At 32.6% G+C, this 17,186-nt stretch overlaps 1 long non-coding RNA gene across 1 annotated transcript in view; it reads right to left on the reverse strand.

Moving 5' to 3' along the window:
* Positions 1–1,461: 1,461 nt before the first annotated feature.
* LOC141277838 (uncharacterized) overlaps positions 1,462–17,186 on the reverse strand; it is a 212,077-nt gene continuing 196,352 nt past the window's right edge. Inside the window, exon 3 of the long non-coding RNA XR_012329696.1 lies at positions 1,462–1,537. This is a non-coding gene — a long non-coding RNA (uncharacterized lncRNA). The remainder of the gene's footprint in view (positions 1,538–17,186) is intronic.

Raw genomic sequence — 17,186 nt, forward strand, 5'->3', positions numbered from 1 at the left:
CCAGAAATATGTTTAGCATAATGGAGCTTTCTAGATTAAACATCCATGGAGTTTGTCTTTTATTGCTCTCTGCTCTATCAAAGCTGTCAACTTGGTCGCCTGCTAAGAGGTCATGATTTATAGATGTTTTCCCCAAACCATAGATTTTGAGTTGGAGGATGAAGGGATGGAGTAGATAAGCCACATGGAAGGCAAAGAATTATGAGCCATTTGTGCTGACTGTGCAAAAGAAACACTGCTAAGTAAATATGAACACTCCAAGATAATACAAAAACAACACAATGGTATTCCACAGTTTTTCCCCACTGGAGTAATCAAGTAGCATGTCAAGGAGAAAAGTTGCAGAGTTCCTATTGTATTTCATGGGCTGAAAAGGAAACTAGCCAGAATCCTGGTGGCATCTAGGGCCTGGAATCAGGGAAAAATTTTGTTGGTTTTAATAGAATTGGACATCTAAATTACTTTAGAGACTGTACCTCTGGGTTGGGGCCTCAAAGTACAACGTCTATGAGAGTTACCTAAAAGATTATATGGACCTTAAGAGCTATGAACTGAAAAACACAGGTTAGAGCACACTATGTTGAGCATAATACTGACAGAGGAGCATTCTGATGGTGTTTCTCTCTTTTAAACCACATTGATCTGTGCTGGAATTTGGATCTGCAGGATTTAGCTCTAGTATGGCTCTAATTTGCTGGCCCAATTTAAAAGACCACATAAAACAGAGATATTGTGTGTCAGTAAGGAGCAAAGAGCAGCAGCAACTGTGATAGTATGATGGAAAACAGGACATTTCTCTTTTTCCTCTGAAAGTTTGACACACTGTTTGGATTCTATATGTCCCTAAAAGGAAGAAATGCAGCTTTATAGTTTTTTTTTCTTCAAGTAAATTTTATGCTTTCAAATGGAGCCACTTGTACTAGATACATATGTAAAATAAAAGAATTAGTAAACACCTTTAGTGACAAACTCTGTAAGGGAAAGCCTCACAGCAATTATGCCTGGTCAAAGTTCTGAATAAATTATAGAATATTTACCTAGTGAACAAGGCAGTAAAGAGTTAAGAGTGGTACTAGAGAGAAGGAAAACTTGAACCAATGCATTAAAGCATGAAACAGAAAAATATATCCAGGGAATTAGGAGTTTAGTAGTGATACAGTATGTGCTTCAAAATAACATAGATGTATTTGTTCTGGTATCCATAGCACCAACCCAGTTTTAAACAAAGAGTATACCTGTAGTAATTGCAGAATGAATGAATGAAAGAATGAGTGCATAAATTAATGTAAAGTAGAAGGAGACTGAATCAAGTAAAAAAGCAAGAAAAGATTAACTTATAAAGTTTCTTGTAGGCCATACTGAGACACTTTGGTTTTACTCTACAGTAAAATATTGTTGAGTTGTGATCATGGGAGTGTTTACCTTTTTCTCTAGTTGCCTGTGAAGGCAGTATGGAGCTCACCAGCGAGGAGGAACACTTCAACAATAAATCCTCTATATGCAAATTTTCTTGGCAAATCGAGACTTCGATAGGTTCCTTAAAAAGAAATTAGATTAGAGAAGTTTATTTAAAATTGTAGAAATATTACAAAAATGAAAATCACATATCTTAAGTATCATCTTGTTGCATATTTAAATTCTTCAAATGAATGTGAAATTCAAAATAATGCAATCACAACTTAATGTGTTTTAAATAACCTCATTTACCTCAACATTAATTTCCTCCTCTTAACATATCAATTACATTTCCATTGCAAAGAGCTTTACTTTCATAATTTGTAATCAATTTTATATTTATACTGTGATGACAAAAATTAGTGTTTTGATGACTAAATCACTTAATGCAATAATTTCACTACATAAATTTACATAATTGCTCTGACCAAAACAAATTCGTATACACAGCTTATGGGGGGAAAGTGTCTTTGATGATATACCCATTTTATTGTAATGCTGTGCACCTGAATGACTTCCAATTTATTGAGACTAGTTGGCAAATAAAATGCTTTATACATACACACAAACACACACACACATAATGGCCCTATGTATAATTAATCAATTTATATGAATTCAAATTCAATAAAATATATTTTATGTGTATATTACCAATGAAAGGTCTAATCTTCAGATTTTTGGCATTGAGAGAAGGGTTTCAGGTTCAACTTCTAAGTACACTCACAAACATGGAATTAGGAGTTAGTGATGTTACAATATGTGCTTCAAAATAACAAGAGATGTATTTGTTTTGGTATCCATTATATCAAAGCAGTTTTAAGCAAAAAGCAGTAATCATATTGCAATATACAAATGTACCAAACAAGTATGTTGTCATTTATCATAATGCCCTCAAGGTCCATCCATGTTGTAACAAATGGCAGGATTTCCTTCTTTCCTTCTTTCTCATGGCTGAATAATATTCCACTATATATATATATCTCCACTCAACAGTTGATGGACACTTAGAGATAAGTCAGACAGAGAAAGACAAATACTGTATGAGATCACTTATGTGTGAAATTTTAAAAACCTGAACTCATAAAAACAGCAAGTAGAATGGTGGTTATCAGGGGCTAGGGGTGGTGGAAATTAGGAGATATTATTTAAGAAGACAAACAGCTAGTAGACAAATAACTTCTAGAGATCTAATGAACAGCATTGTGAATATGGTCAACAGCTGTATTATAACCTTCAAAGTTGCTAAGTAACTAGATCTTTTTTTAAAATTATTTTTTAATTGGAGTATAGTTAATGTACACTATCATATAGGTTACAAGTGTACAATATAATGATTCAAAATTTTTAAAGATTATACTCCATTTATAGTTATTATAAAATATTCACTATATTCCTTGTGTTGTAAAATATATCCTTATACTTTATTTTATACATAATAGTCTGAACCTCTTAATTGGCTACCGCTATATTTCCCCTTCCCTTTCTCTCTTCCCACTGGAAACCACTAGTTTCTTCTCTAGTGAGTCTGTTTCTTTTTTGTTATATTTACTACTTTGTTGTATTTTTTGGATTCCACATATAAGTGATATCATACAGTATTTGTCCTTCTCTGTCACTCACTTCACTTAGGATAATGCCCTCCAAGTCCATCCATGTTGTTGCAAATGGCAAGATTTCATTCTTTTTTATGGTTGAGTAGTATTCTATTTTGTGTGTGTGTGTGTGCATGCGTGTGCGTGCTTCCGTGTATTATATCTTCTTTATCCATTCATGGACTCTTAGGTTGCTTCCATATCTTGGCAATTGTAAATAATACTGCCATGGAAATTGGGGTGCATATATCTTTTCTAATTAGTGTTTTTGTTTTTTTCATATATATACCCGGGAGTAGTATTTCTTTGTCATATGGTAGTTCTATTTTCAGCTTTTTGTGAAACATCCATACTGTTTTCCACAGTAGCTGCACCAATTTACATTCCCACCAACAGTGTACAAGAGTTCCCTTTTCTCCACATCCTCGCCAACATTTGTTACTTGTGTTCTTTTTGATGATAGCCCTCTGACAGGTGTGAGACGATATCTTATTGTGGTTTTGACTTGCATTAAGTGACTAGATCTTGATTGTTCTCACCGTACATACACACACAAAGATAGTGACATGACAGAGGTGTTAGCTAATGCTATGGTAGAATTCATATTGCAATATATAAATGTATCAACCCAATATGTTGTATATCTTAAACTTACAGTTATATGTCAATTACATCTCAACAACAAAAAATAATAGATAAAAATATTTTTTAGAAGAGTTATATATCTTAGGTGTGATATAATATAGAACTATCATTATGGAATGGGACTTGCATAACCATATGTGAATAGTGATTACTATGTAGGGTTTCTTAGCATTGGAAATGTGCTTTTATGTTCAATGTTCAGATTAATCTTCATAGAAAATTAATCTTAAAAACAAACTAGTGAGATTCAATAATGGTAATATCATTATTGTATTATCCCCATTTACACATAAAGTAAAGGTGTCCTAAAGGGACTATTTTCTTCAGGTTATGTTGTTTTACATGACACTTGATTAATAGCAAGGATTTGATTTTAAATCAAAAGGGTAGCAAGTATATCACGTACTAATGAAGAGAAACTTCCTTGATCTCTAACTTCTAAATTAGTGCTAGTTTCTTTGTTTCTTTGTGTGATTAATTATATTTTACTATCTGCTACTTATAGTAAACTTGAGAACAGATGCTTTCAAAATAAATCATTTAAATTAAATCTTCATGGAAAGTAAATGTAATTAGAGGAGGAAAGAGTAAAAAAACAAAACAAAACTGTCCATTTAATCAAAGTGTAGTAATCCTGTAGGAGTTTATAATTCCATAAAGCTTGTAGTCAGCTTATGAATAATTTCTTGAAGTTATCATCATTCCTTTTGGTTTGGCTTCTGAAATATGTAAAAAATATTTTGAAGGATGGTTGACATATTAATGTGAAGATATGCAATGTAGATATTCAAACATAAATTTTCTACTTTGTATAAGTTAATGACAGACTGCCAAAAAGCATTTAATAATATTTCAGCATCAATTTTATAAGTTTGAGGCAATCTTGTATTTTCTTCACTTTTAGTATCTGGCAAACACCTTTCATCATGTTATGCCTGTGAAGCTTAATGGGATTCAAATTATGAGAAACTTTCTTTAAAACTACACAAAATATAAATAAACTTTTAAAATTAACTTTTAATATATTAATTAGGAAAGATTTCACTCTGATATAAAAATATTAAAATGCAAAATATTTTGATTTATTGTTCTAATCAATTTGGAACATGTATTGAAATATAAAGCAAATATTAGCTATTTTCCTCTCAATCTATATTTATAATAAATGTGGAGAGCACATGGAAGAGGGACTCTGAAAATAATGACTTAGATATGCCAAGTTATTTCGTATTTGAGATATCTTTCGGGAAATTTTTGTTAAATTCCATGAAAAATACAAAATGGTAGAAATTTTAATAGAATTTTATTGGATCTACAGGTCAATATTTTAAAACATTACTTTTTTTCCTATCAGAAAATATGGCTTCCCTTTATTTTTCTCCCTAGATGTATCACTTGTTTACATTTTATATGATATCTTTTTAGACCCTTTGCATTAACTTACATTTTCTACTGCTTGTTGAAAATTAATGATACTTTTATATATTGATTTTTTTAATTTAGATAACTTGCCAATCTCTTTTGATCATCTTAGAAGTAGGTCAAGTTATCGGTATTTTTTGTTCTTTCTTTGTTTTGTGTGTGTGCGAGTGTGTGGTGTGTGTGTAAGACTTTCTATCAAAACACATTCTGCCTAATTCTCACTTCCTAATACCTAAAATGTTGTATACTTTCATATTTCACTGCCTGGACAAAGACTTCAGGAAAATGTTAAATAGTAATTTTGAGCATCATTAATTTGTTACTGATTTAAAAGTATACATTTAATGCTTCTTCATTGAGCACTCTAAGTTTTGAGGTTACTACCATTTTTTCAGAGTAAGCAGATTTTCCTCAATCTTTGAGGTTTTTTTTCCCATGAATATATTTAAAATTTTCTAAATACTGTATCCATTGAGACAATCATTTGCATTTATCTTTTAATCAGTTAATATGATAAATCAGTTAACATGAAAAGTAATATGGAAATTATTTCAAATTCCTGAAATAAACTCAATATGGTAAAAGTCTGTTAACTTCAACTTGTGGAATGTGGTGGCTAATATTTTGTTAGTATTTTCTCATTTGAATTGATAAAACGTTTGACACCTCTTTAGTTCTCAATTCTGTCTTTATCTTGTTTTAATATCTAATTAATATCAGAGTCAAAATAATTGTGAGTGTTCCTTATCTCTTTATTAATTAGTTACTATAAGATTTAAATGATCTATTTCTGGATTATTTGGTGGAATTAGCTTCTTTATACATGTGGGCCTCATCTTTTCCTCATTGGAAGATATTTAATTACTCATGCAAAGTATAATGACTACAATGACATTTAGTTTACTGTTTTACCCTGTTAGTTTATCATTAACTTTTCTCTAGGAAATTGCAAATGTTAGCTAATTATATCAAGATCATTTGCAAAAGACCTTTCTAAGATTCAGGTATACAAACTCTCAAGATGAGTAAACAATTTATATATACATATATGTATACTTATATACACAATTATTAAATATGTTATCAACAAATTTAGCCTGTCAGTTAGGAAGTAATAAAGGAAATTAGGTAACCCCTTTAAGCTAATTTAAAAGTCTTGGTATCTTATATACTTTACCTTTCCATGGTTCTCTACAAATAATTACCTTTATCTATTTTGCAACAATAAAACACCCTACATAGTATTTTTCTACATCAAGGATCAAGTGTAGGAATATGTATTAAAGAAAATAAAGATCAATGCAGCAACACCACCTTAATTTCTTGTACAGTGTTGTAGGGTTTATATGATACATTATATTGGTTATCTCATTTAATGTGCACTGCATTTCTATCAAGAAAGGGTTGTATTCATTTGACCAAATAATGTGACCACATTATTAACTGAGTCAGATTACATAGCTGAGCTGAGATTTAATTATATGTCTTCAGACAACAAATTCAATGTTATTTTAATTATACCTCACTTTCTTGTCTTCTCAAAAGAAATACTGTTTAGAATAATTTGAAATATTAAATGCCATTCAATGAAACTCAACCTGCAAATGCAGAATTTATTCTTTCCCCTGAAAAATACGTGTCCTAATTTGGCTAGAGAAATAAGAAACACTGAAAGAGTGCTATAAAATAAATCTCTAATATGACAAACCTAAGAGTTTAGAAAAGGCAGATCTTTTCACACCTTTAAACTGGAAACATCAAAAGCATCTGGAAATTGAATTTTTACAGTAGGGGCTGTAAAGGAACAGTAAGAGAAAAACGATATAGTACTTAATTATCATAATTCACCCCAGGTGTTAAAATGTTCAGAAGAGATATATTTATAATGAGTATCACACCATGTATTCTCAAACTGCTAAAGATAAAAAGTCTTGATGAAACATCATGTGTATTATAGAAGGAAGATAAAATAAAGTTAATTTTTGCTAACTATTGGTATTTTTTCCTGATATTCACCTAAAATTGAAAAATCTTATATAGTTACATGTGTTACAATCTGTTGACAAATTGGGTGAGGCAATTGTTATAAGATACAAAAAGTCTTATAATAATTGCCAAAATATATTGTTCACCATTTAACTGTAGTTTATATATTGTATAATCTTTTATGAAAATTTTTATTAGCTTCACTAGGACTATTGTCACAGGTAAATGTAAGCATGACATAAATCTGAAAAATACAGAGTGCCAAAGAGTTATAAATTCACTAATGTCAAGAACTTATAATTTGGAGAAAAACAAGGAAATTACATATTACATGTAAAATAATAAAAAATCTTACTGCCTGTATAGTTTGGAAATTTCACATTTTAAAATTCCAGTTAAAATAAGCAGAGAGAGAAAAAAGAAACTGATAACTACAGATATGGGAAATTTCCATTTTCCTTGTATGCAATAGGAAACAAGATTTCTTACTATTTCTCTGAAAAACCATACATGAACTAAGAGAGGTTGAGAGAGAAAGAGTAAGGAAACAAAGCACTTTGAAATAAAGGTCCATTTCAGCATGACTATGTACAAAATTGAATAAAATTACACATTCCAAATAAGAATATATGCCTGTATCTCTCTTAAAAGATCCTCACAAGCAAGTATTACAAATGAACAATTCTAACTTAGGTTATTTCCTACAGGGAAATTTTATAATAAATACAAGACACACTGCTCTTCCATCTATACACACACACACACACACACACACACATACATTAAGTGCTGAGAAACATCTAAGCTCAAGAAAGTAAGTTTATGTTGAAGGAAAAAATTCATCTCCAAAGCTGTTATTAATCAAGTAGATAGGACTATGTAATATTCTTAGAACAATATCATCTTATGCTGTATACCTTAAACTCAAACAGTGTTATATGTCAATTATATCTCAATAGTAGGGAAAAGTTGATAAAAGCAGAGGGAAATTTGTTAAAATACATAAAATCTAATTATGTAGATGCTAAATTTTTTTTGAAACGGATAAAAAAATTTTTATTAGAATTTACAATTTCTCAGCTCCACATATGTATCCCATATTCTCTTTTCTCTCAGCATTCTACCTATATTTTTGGATATTCATCTGCTGATAAGGCCATCATTCCTGAGAGTTGCTAGTCCAGCCTCTTCAGGGTAAATATAAATTTCCACTGGGCAAGACAATTCACCAAAGTATCCCAGGATCCCCTGAGTTCCATCCTTGTTTCTCCCTCTCTTCATTGTGCAGCATTAACCCCATTTTCCCTTTATGTTCACCACCACTCTCCCGAGAGCATATTGTAAGTTACTTTTTTTTATTCTTTGGCTATTGTTGCATGGGGTTCAAATTACCCCATTTCAATTAATACTACAGCTCCCCAAATAGGTTGTAGACTCCAAGCTTTAGTACAACATTATTCCAAGTGCTAGCAATACTCTCTTTTATCTAAGTAGTGTTACCCAAGTATGTTCACTTTGTGAAAATGTATTCCCCTGTGCCCTTTCAAACTGTGCACTTTTCTGTATGTATTTTAATTAAATACTAATTTTGTCATAAATATAATAAAATAAAAAGATAAACAATAAAATAATTTAAAAGGAAAACTAGAAGATTTCTTGCATGAGCATAGAGATTTTCTGGAAGAATATTAAGGAAACACTTCTCTTGAAATTTGTGCTTTTAAGGAGACTGGATAACTCATGTTAATTATATATGTTTTAGTGCTGTTTGGACAGATTACAAAATATATATATATATATATATATATATATATATATATATATATTTTATTTTATTTTTTTTTTGTGATACGCGGGCTTCTCACTGTTGTTGCCTCTCTCGTTGAGGAGCACAGGCTCCGGACGCGCAGGCTCAGTGGCCATGGCTCACGGGCCCAGCTGCTCCGCGGCATAGAGGATCTTCCTGGACCAGGGCACCAACCCATGTCCCCTGCATCGGCAGGCAAACTCTCAACCACTGCACCACCAGGGAAGCCCTACAAACTATATTTTTAACTTAAAAATTTTAGGCAAACCAGCTTTACAACAAATGCTAAAGGAACTTCTCTAGGCAGGAAACACAAGAGAAGGAAAAGATCTACAACAACAAATCCAAAATAATTAAGAAAATGGTAATAGGAATATATATATAGATAATTACCTTAAATGTAAACGGATTAAATACTCCAACCAAAAGACATAGACTGGCTGAATGGATACAAAAACAAGAGACGTATATATGCTGTCTACAAGAGAACGACTTAAGACCTAGGAACAAATACAGATTGAAAGTTAGGGGATGGAAAAAGGGAGTCCATGCAAATGGAAATCAAAAGAAAGCTGGAGTGGCAATTCTCATATAAGATAAAATAAACTTTAAAACAAAGACTATTACAGGAGACAAACAAGGACACTACATAATGATCAAGGGATCAATCCAAGAAGAACATAGAATAATTGTAAATATTTATGCACCAGACATAAGGGCACCTCAATACATAAGGCAAATACAAACAGCCATAAAAGGGGAAATCGACAGCAACACAATCATAGTAGGGGACGTTAACAGCCCACTTTCACCAATGGACAGATAATCCAAAATGAAAATAACTGAGGAAACACAAGCTTTAAATGACACATTAAACAAGATGGACTCAATTAATATTTATAGGACTTTCCATGCAAAAACAACAGAATACACATTCTTCTCAAGTGCTCATGCAACATTCTCCAGGATAGATCATACTTTTGGTCACAAATGAAGCCTTGTTAAATTTAAGAAAACTGAAATTGTATCAAGTATCTTTTCTGACCACAACACTATGAGACTAGATATCAATTGCGGGAAAAAATATGTAAAAAATACAAACACATGGAGGCTAAACAATACACTACTAAATAACAAAGAGATCACTGAAGAAATCAAAGAGGAAATAAAAAAATTACCTAGAAATAAATGACAATGAAAACATGTTGACCCAAATCTATGGGATGGAACAAAAGCAGTTCTAAGAGGGAAGTTTATAACAATACAATTCTACCTTAAGAAACAAGAAACATCTCAAATAAACAACCTAACCTTACACTTAAAGCAATTAGAGAAAGAAGAACAAGAAAACCCCAAAGTTAGCAGAAGGAAAGAAATTATAAAGATCAGACCAGAAATAAATGAAAAATGAAGGAAACGATGGCAAAGATCAATAAAATTAAACGCTGGTTCTTTGAGAAGATAAACAAAATTGATAAACCATTAGCCAGACTGATCAAGAAAAAAAGGGAGAAGACTCAAATCAATAGGATTAGAAATGAAAAAGGAAAGTAACAACTGTCACTACAGAAATACAAAGGATCATGAGAGTTACTACAAGCAAATATATGCCAATAAAATGGACAACCTGGAAGAAATGGCAAATTCTTAGAAATGCACAACCTTCCGAGACTGAACCAGGAAGAAATAGAAAACATGAACAGACCAATCACAAGCACTGAAATTGAAACTGTTATTAAAAATCTTCCAACAAACAAAGGCCCAGGACCAGAAGGCTTCACAGGCGAACTCTATCAAACATTTAGAGAAGAACTAACACCTATCCTTCTCAAACTCTTCCAAAATATAGTAGAGGGAGGAACACTCCCAAACTCATTCTATGAGGCCACTATCACCCTGATACCAAAACCAGACAAAGATGTCACAAAGAAAGAAAACTACAGGCCAATATCACTGATGAACATAGATACAAAAATCCTAAACAAAATACTAGCAACCAGAATCCAAAAGCACATTAAAAGGATCATACACCATGATCAAGTGGGGTTTATCCCAGGATGCAAGGATTCTTCAATATGCGCAAATCAATCATTGTGATACACCATATTAACAAATTGAAGGAGAAAACCCATATGATCAACTCAATAGATGCAGAGAAAACTTTCGACAAAATTCAACACCATTTATGGTTGCATAGAGGGAACTTTCCTCAACATAATAAAGGCCATATATGACAAACCCACAACCAACATCATCCTCAATGGTGAAAAACTGAAAGCATTTCCACTAAGATCAGGAACAAGACAAGGTTTCCCACTCTCACCACCATTATTCAACATAGTTCTGGAAGTTTTAGCCACAGCAATCAGAGAAGAAAAATAAATAACAGGACTCCAAATCGGAAAGGAAGAAGCAAAGCTGTCACTGTTTGCAGATGACATGATACTATACATAGAGAATCCTAAAGATGCTACCAGAAAACTACTAGAACTAATCAATGAATATGGTAAAGTAGCAGGATACAAAATTAATGCACAGAAATCTCTGGCATTCCTATACACTAATGATGAAAAATCTGAAAGTAAAATTACGAAAACACTCCCATTTACCACTGAAACAAAAAGAATAAAATATCTAGGAATAAACCTACCTAAGGAGACAAAAGACCTGTATCTAGAAAATTATGAGATAGTGATGAAAGAAATTAAAGATGATACAAATACATGGAGATATATACCATGTTTTTGGACTGGAAAAATCAAAACTGTGAAAATGACTATACTACCCAAAGCAATTTACAGATTCAATGTGATTCTTATCAAATTACCACTGGTATTTTTCACAGAACTAGAACAAAAAATTTCACAATTTGTATGGAAACACAAAAGACCCCGAATAGCCAGAGCACTCTTGAGAAAGAAAAATGGAGCTGGAGGAATCAGGCTCCCTGACTTCAGACTATACTACAAAGCTACAGTAATCAAGACAGTATGGTACTGGCACAAAAAAAGAAATATAGATCAATGGAACAGGACAGAAAGCCCAGAGATAAACCCATGCACATATGGTCACCTTATCTTTGATAAAGGAGGCAAGAATATACAGTAGAGGAAAAAAACCTTCTTCAATAAGTGGTGCTGGGAAAACTGGACAGCTACATATAAAAGAATGAAATTAGAACACTCCCTAACACCATAAACAAAAATAAACTCAAAATGGATTAAAGACCTAAATGTAAGGCCAGACACTATCAAACTCTTAGAGGAAACATAGGCAGAACACTCTATGACATAAATCACAGCAAGATCCTTTTTGACCCACCTCCTAGAGAAATGGAAATAAAAACAAAAATAAACAAATGAGACCTAATGAAACTTAAAAGCTTTTGCACAGCATAGGAAACCATAATCAAGACCAAAAGACAACCCTCAGAATGGGAGAAAATATTTGCAAATGAAGCAACTGACAAAGGAGTAATCTCCAAAATTTACAAGCAGGTCATGCAGCTCAATATCAAAACAACAACCAACCCAATCCAAAAATGGGCAGAAGATCTATATAGACATTTCCTCAAAGAAGATATACAGATTGCTAAGAAACACATGAAAGAATGCTCAACATCATTAATCATTAGAGAAATGCAAATCAAAACTACAATGAGATATCATCTCACACTGGTCAGAATGGCCATCATCAAAAAATCTACAAACAATAAATGCTGGAAAGGGTGTGGAGAAAAGGGAACCCTCTTGCACTGTTAGTGGAAATGTAAATTGATACAGCCACTATGGAGAACAGTATGGAGGTTTCTTAAAAAACTAAAAATAGAACTACCGTACAACCCAGTGATCCCACTACTGGGCCTATACCCTGAGAAAACCATAATTCCAAGAGTCATGTACCAAAATGTTCAATACAGTTCTATTTACAATAGTCAGGACATGGAAGCAACCTAAGTGTCCATCAACAGATGAATGGATAAAGAAGATATGGCACATACATACAATGGACTATTACTCATCCATGAAAAGAGACCAAATTCAGTTATTTGTAATTAGGTGGATGGACCTAGAGTCTGTCATACAGAGTGAAGTAAGTCAGAAAGAGAAAAATAAATACCATATGCTAACACACATATATGGAATCTGAAAAATGGTCATGAAGAACCTAGGGACAAGATGGGAATAAAGACACAGACCTACTAGAGAATGCATTTGAGGTTACGGGGAGGGGGAAGGGTTAGCTGGGACAAAGTGAGAGAGTGGCTTGGACATATATACACTACCAAACGTAAAATAGATAGCTAGTGGGAAGCAGCCGCATAGCACAGGGAGATCAGCTCGGTGCTTTGTGACCACATAGTGGGGTGGGATAGAGAGGGTGGGAGGGAGGGAGATGCAAGAGGGCAGATATATGGGGACATATGTTTATGTATAACTGATTCACTTTGTTATAAAGCAGAAACTAACACACCATTGTAAAGCAATTATATTCCAATAAAGATGTTAAAAATTTTTTTAAAATACCAACTTTAAATATCTCTTGCTTACTTGATGAAAATAGTATTAATCAATTAATTAAATTATAAAACATAAATGTTTACCAACGCCTATAAATAATTTATGTCATTGATTTTGTTCAATAAAATACACACACAGACACACACACACTGTCACCTTGTATTGCTTGCATTTGAAATCATTGTGACTGAACCTAGTATTAGAAGTATAGGTTTTTTGACCAAAATACAGACTAATTTCAAAACTTCTATTGATTTGTTCAAATCCAGCCGGTCTTTTTTTTATAGATTTGCATATTTTAAATGTATAGTAGCTATATTTATAGCAAAATAGTGACTAATAGCCAGGAAGACTGACAAAGAATACATACAGTTTTTATGTTCTTTTCAGTATTTTCTGATGTTACTGTTTTCTAGGTTATTAGTTTTACAAATAAAACGTGTGAATTTATGCAAAAATCAAACTTAGATATAATGGAAAATGTCAGTAAAACATATTATTGCGCTACAATTTGCAGAGTATATGAGATGTTACAATTGTATTGCTTTATTCTAATGACCAATTCTACAACTGAATTCAAAATTGTAATGTATTTATAATATCCAGTTATAATTTTGTAATAAAACTTTAAGTGATTCAATACAAAATATATGGATAGCCATAAATACAATAAAATGCTGAACGTTTCCATGTTATATTAACAGCATTGTGAATTGTATCTTTCAATTCCTTCTGATGGACAATAATGCAGACTTATATAATATTCTCTTTCTTCTAAGGGCAAGAGTAGGTGTAAAGCCAAAAGTTATTTCCTAAAAAAGTTTTTTTTAAAAGTTCACCAGAATATGATTGTAAACCCAAGCTCTCCCTGTTTTGTAAGATGCAAACTCCAACAACACAGAACTTAAACCTTGACAAGCACATATACTCACAACACAGTTCAAACTCTCTGAAAGTGAAATATCAACATTAATTTTCCAAAAGTTAATGTTACATACTTCCAAGTTATCTTGAAAGAAACATTTTACTATAGACATACCTAGAACAAAAAATCAAACTTCATTTTTACCCTTATATTTTGATTACAATTAAATTTGCTAAGCATTTCTTCAAATTTTACAATTATTGAAAAATTTTAAACTGTCTTTCAAAACAATTTAGTTCAAAATGATCTTTTTGTCATTATTTTTCTGTAGTTCACAAATAGTTCATTGTGAAGTAATATTCCATTGGAAGTTTTTTTTTTTTTTGTATCACTCCTTAAAAGTCTGTTCTGTTGCTTTGTCTTTTTACTGATTTTGATATGTTTTTTGCAAAATTTTTGTTTTGTTTTGTGGTTTAGAAATATTACACTTATAATTTTATTTTTGTCAACTAACACTTAAGTTTTGGTGTCAAAGATATTCTCGCTTCATATAATGGGATATGAAAAACTTCTCATTTCAATTTTCTGGAATAGTTTGAATATGAACAGAAATATGTTTTCCTTCATGGTTGTAAAGCAATTAAGGGCAAAGCCTTGCAGGCCTGCAGCCCTAGAGTTTTCTTTGTAAGAAAATATTTTTAACTACTTATTCCATATCTTCACTAGTTGCAGGAATAATTTGGCTTCCTATGTTTCTTCGAATCAGTTTTTGATGGTTTGTCCAACACATCAAAAATTTCAAATATTTTGACATAAAGTGTTTAATAGCATTCTCTTTAACTTTTTAATGACTGCAGTTTCTTTTTTTTTTAACGTTTTTATTGGAGTATAATTGCTTTACAATGATGTGTTAGTTTCTGCTTTATAACGAAGTGAATCTGCTATATATATACATATATCCCCATATCTCTTCCCTCTTGCATCTTCCGACCTCCCACCCTCCCTATCCCACCCTTCTATCTGGTCACAAAGCACTGAGCTGATCTCCCTGTGCTATGCGACTGCTTCCCACTAGCTATCTATTTTACATTTGGTAGTATATATATGGACATATATACACTACCACTCTCTCACTTTGTCCCAGCTATCCTCCCCCCCCACCCCGTGTCCTCAAGTCCATTTCCTAGTAGGTCTGGGTCTTTATTCCCGTCTTGCCCCTAGGTTCTTCATGACTTTTTTTTTTTAGATTCCGTATATATGTGTTAGTATATGATATTTGTTTTTCTCTTTTTGACTCTACTTCACTCTGTATGACAGACTCTAGGTCCATCCACCTCACTACAAATAACTCAATTTCGTTCCATCATCAAAAAATCTACAGGGCTTCCCTGGTGGCGCAGTGGTTGATAGTCCGCCTGCCGATGCAGGGGACACGGGTTCGTGCCCCGGTCCGGGAGGATTCCACATGCCGCGGAGCAGCTAGGCCCGTGAGCCATGGCCGCTGAGCCTGCGCGTCCAGAGCCTGTGCTCCGCAACGGGAGAGGCCACAACAGTGAGAGGCCCGCATACCGGAAAAAAAAAAAAAAAATCTGCAAACAGTAAATGCTGGAGAGGGTGTGGAGAAAAGGGAACCCTCATACACTGCTGGTGGGAATGTAAATTGTTACAGCCACTATGGAGAACGGTATGGAGGTTCCTTAAAAAACTAAAAACTAAAAATAGAACTACCATACGACCCAGCAATCCTACTAGTGAGCATATACTCTGAGAAAACCATAACTCAAAAAGAGTCATGTACCACAATGTTCATTGCAGCTCTATTTACAATAGCCAGGACATGGAAGCAACCTAAGTGTCCATCGACAGATGAATGGATAAAGAAGATGTGGCACATATGATTGTAATTTCTTTAGTAATATCCCATTTTATTGCTGCAATGTTGTATGGATATGCCTCCTCTTCCTCTTTTTTCTTCTTAGAGCAGTATGTTTGCATATTTGTCTATTTTTTTCTGGTAGTCATTATTTCATAATATATTTTGAAACCATATTATCAAGTGTTAAAATATTGCGAAATTTCATGTCTTCTTGAAGAATTGAACATTTTATAATTATGAATTATCTTCATTAGTTATTGCTATGTACTTTATATAACAATTCTATTAGATGTAAATTATATTTAGAAGTTTAATTCCAATGTTTTGCTTCTGCTAATTCTAACTCGTTCTGGATTATTTTAATTGTGAAACTTGTGCTTTTGGAGTTTGAATTCACTTAAATGTGTAAATCAAATGTTTCCTTGAGATTTAAGAGTTTGGCCCTAGCCAATAAGTTTCTGTTTTCTTCTTGCTATCACCCCAGGAATGTTATTGTTCAGGGTAATAGTTCATGTTAATTCATTGTCTCGGAGTTTCAGTTCAAACCCCAAACACACCTAAGGGAAGATCAGTGCTACAGATTCTCAAGGGAGACATTTTTATCCTTAGTCAAAGCCAGATCAAGACAGACAGTCTGACTTTTTCCATTTTTTGCCACAAACAAATGTGAAGTTCATTTAAGACAATGGATTAATTCAGAAGTCTCATTTCCTATTCTCCAACTACCTTGTTCTCAAGGCGTTCTCTCCTATAATTATGAGTCCATGGAAAAATCATTATCCCTTGGATATCATAATAGGTAACAACACCTCAAAACTACTGAGGTTTAATTCTTATATATTATTCTTTGTTTCAATTTTCCTCTTTGTTACTGGTTTCTGGGATTTCTATTTCTTGAGAGTTCAAGTATGGAATTAAAAGAAATAATAAAATTTATTTATAATTTCTGCAAGAGAGTATTTTTGGATTATTTATATTGAAAATTGCCAGTGGTAGGATTCTGTACTTACTTTTA

Source organism: Tursiops truncatus, chromosome 2 (assembly GCF_011762595.2).
Source record: "Tursiops truncatus isolate mTurTru1 chromosome 2, mTurTru1.mat.Y, whole genome shotgun sequence".
Classification (NCBI taxonomy): Eukaryota; Metazoa; Chordata; class Mammalia; order Artiodactyla; family Delphinidae; genus Tursiops; species Tursiops truncatus.